The following is a 3,773-nucleotide window of genomic DNA, read 5'->3' as shown; positions in this document are numbered from 1 at the left end:
CATGTAGGGGTAGGAGAAGGAGTAATGGCCATAAACTGAAAGAGGGAATTTTAGATTAGATTTTAGGAAAAAGTTCCTTGCTGTGAGGGTGGTGAGGCACTGACATGGATTGCCCAGTGCAGCTGTGGAAGGGCCATCCCTGGAAGTGTTCAAGGCTAGGTTGGATGGGGCTTTGGGCATAGTGGAAGGTGGCCCTGTGTGATGATGTTCACAGGGGTCCCAAGAAGAGGGAAGAGACGAGAATCTTGACTCCATGTGTCAGAAGGTTTGATTTATTATTTTATGATATATATTATATTAAAACTATACTAAAAAAATAGAAGAAAGGATTTCATCAGAAGGCTTGCCAAGAATAGAATAGGAATGAATAACAAAGGCTTGTCTCTGACTGAGATGGTCTGGACAGCTGGACTGTGATTGGCCATTAATTAGAAACAAAGGCATGAGACCAATCCCAGATCCACCTGGTGCACTCCACAGCAGCAGATAAGAATGGTTTACACTTTGTTCCTGAGGCCTCTCAGCTTCTCAGGAGGAAAAATCCTAAGGAAAGTATTTTTCATAGAACATGTTGGTGACATCCCTGCCCTTGGCAGCAGTGCTGGAATTAGATGATCATTAAAGCCCCCTCCAACACAAACCGTTGTATGGTTCTATGATAAATTCTAGAAACAAAATTAGTACAAAAGCAAAGGGTGCTAGTAGGATTCTGTGATGCACAAGGTACAGCTGAAGCTGGGATCATGCTCCTATCCTCTCAAAGACATTATTAGCAGAACCTCTCTCAGGAAGGTGATGGGTGGTGACTGCAGGGAACTGGGGTAAAGAAGGGCTGGATCTGAGATGCCAAAGGTCATTCTCAACCCACTAACACCATTGTCATAAACCCCCTTCACTCATCAACAGAGCCTTTACTTATGGTCTTCAGGAAAGAGCCGGTAGGCAGAGAGTCTCTCTCTTTTTCAGATATTTTATCTTGGCAAACTTTGGGCCTCATTGTCTATGAATATAATATGCATTTGTCAAGTGGAAGGGACCAACCTCTGCTGCAGAGGATAAAGAATGGAACTTCTTGGCTAAACATAAAATAGCACTTCTATTCCTGAACAGATTATGTTGAATTTTTTTTTGAAAGAAACAGCTTGTAGGCATGGGACTTTTTAGACCAAATATCTAACTTAGATAAACATGTGATTGAAAACAAAATGTTTTGAAGGAAAATAATACTAAGCAAAAGTATCTCTCTACTCAAATATGGAGAATTAAATTATCATCTCATTCTCACCATTGGAAAAGCTCATTTGACACAATTGCATTTACATAGAATTTGTTGCTAAATAACTGAAAGCAAAATCTGGTCAAAATGGATTTATGCCATTTATCAAGACAAGTCAACAAAACTAATGTTAAATATGTTATATTTTCACATAGTGGTGGTTTTTCTGAATTACTCTTTTCTTAAGATGCTAAAGTCATGTTACATATATATGTGTGTGACTATACTTTACAAACAATATAATGTACTACTCTTACATTATCACCAGAGATCTTACACAGTAATAAAATGAAAAAAAAAAAGTACTGCAATACACCAGTTTGTTTGTTTCACAGAAGAAAAGCTTTGATGTACAAAGCATATCAGAGACAATAAAAGAAGAAGGAAAAAATATTTAAGGTTGTCTAAAGGATCTTATAAAAGACTTCCATGTTGTGATGAAGTTTAGGAATGATCTTTGATTTATTTTGAAACTCTGCTTGCTGAGACTGGTGAAGTTTGTGAAAGGTTGCCTGTCAAACGCTATGTCAGTGATATGAAAACAGACAGCCAGAAAATCATCCTTCCAATATACACATCAACTAAAAGTAAATAAATGTCTGCAGCAGAATGCCAGCCTGATGTTCCATTAAGATGAATGTTATAAGCCATGAAGAAAACTAAATATTGATGACAAGAAATCTGTAAAGAGAGACAGTAGCTTATGGTCAGATTAGCAAACTGTTAGGAAAATGAAGGAGCTGAGCAGTCAACAGAAACAACAGTATATCCTGGAATACAAAAATTGCTACAAATTAACCTTGTTGACACCAACAATAAACCATAAGCATATGAAAACATTTAGAAATATATGAAAACTGAACTAAGCAGTGTAACCTCATGGTTCTATGCATGCTCAAAAATACTTTTTTTTAATATGCTCATTATTTTGAGAACATTGTTCATTATATGTTTACATCATTGCCTGGTTTTACTTTGAAATAATGTTCAAGTTCCTATCATGACGGGTTCTTCACAGTGCTTATGTCTGGAAACATAAGCATATACTGAAAAGAAACATATACTGGAAGTAGGCCCTATTAAAAATGGTGTTATTTCAACCTAATCAGAAACAAATACATAAAAACAGGACAAGGAGAGGAGGTCAATTGGTAGAAGGCAGTGAAGAAATCAGGTATAATAACAACAGGTAGCAAACTAACTGCATTTGCTAGTATACAGGATCTAAGCTTTACATAAGCTATTAGATCTTTTCACTAACCTTAAAAAAAGAACGAGGAAAGTAAGACTTGAGATAGATGACAGGTTATGTGGGTTAATGCACAACACCCAGACTTTAGCTAAGGCAAGCTATTGGCTTTTTAATTTAATTAAAAATTGATGAAATGGGAAAATTACATGGAAAACACAATTGAGGCAGCCAGAGAAAATGAATGGTCTTGGAGCAATCAGGAGCCGTGTGGCCACTGGGGAGGACAGCGTGCGGGCAGGAGGGCTAATGTGATTCCAGAGTCACCAGAGGGTGATAAAATCTCTACAGGGACTGACCGCAGCAGCAGCTGGAGGCAGGCACCTCCGGCCAGAGAAGAGATCAGAGACGGTGGACGCAGAAATTCCCAGCATACTTTAATTTTTTTTTTTTTTTTTTTTTTTTTTTTTTTTTTTTTTTTGTTAGCAATATAGAATTGAGGACAAGAGGCGTTAGACCTGCCAAGCACCTGCCCTTTACTACATATATAAGATCCCATCTACTCTCATTTGGCACCAGGCAAGCATCTTACGTCTAAATCAGGTAACAAGGCTCGTATACCCCGGAACAAGGGATTGGCAATTTGGTGGCCGTACTTCACATGGGCAACCTCATGAACACGCAGTATGAAATCAAATTTCAAGTTACTATCTCAAAATCTTACTTATTTACAAAAGAGAAGGCATAAAAGCCTAGGCACGTACAAGCACTTTCCTGGTGGATGCAACATCCTGTGCAGCCGCAGTGAGGTCCCACCAGGACAGTGACATGGATGTTTCCAAGCTTATCAGGACCGTGCAGAGGTTTCGGGCACCTGCAGGGGCTCCGCACACCCCGGCACAGCCGCAGGGCATTAAAGCGGCTTTAGATCGCCATATGGTGCTGCTGACCTCGCCCGTTTTCCTCACCAGGTCTTTGCATTAACATACCGATACGGCGGCAAGGCATGGGCGAGCAGCAAGGCAGCTCTGGGAGCGCATTGATCTCGGGTGTTTTGTTTTGTTGTTTTTTTAATCTGGAAAAGCAAGCAATAAGCTCTGCTCAAAGGTCGCTCCTTTCACAACCAGCGGAGCTTCCGATTTTCCGCAGAACTTCGTGACCAACACAAAGGCGTTTCTAAGAGATCCCCCTACCATCCCAGCCCGCTTGCCCCAGAATGACAAACGGAGCACGGACAAACACGGCCCCGCGGCCAGCCGGGCAGGCCCCGCCGCTCGGGTCGGGGCGGAGCTGCGGGGCCGCCGCCAA

The sequence above is a fragment of the Serinus canaria genome, chromosome 2 (assembly GCF_022539315.1).
Source record: "Serinus canaria isolate serCan28SL12 chromosome 2, serCan2020, whole genome shotgun sequence".
In the NCBI taxonomy this organism is placed as follows: domain Eukaryota; kingdom Metazoa; phylum Chordata; class Aves; order Passeriformes; family Fringillidae; genus Serinus; species Serinus canaria.
Note: the sequence above shows the minus strand (reverse complement) of the source record.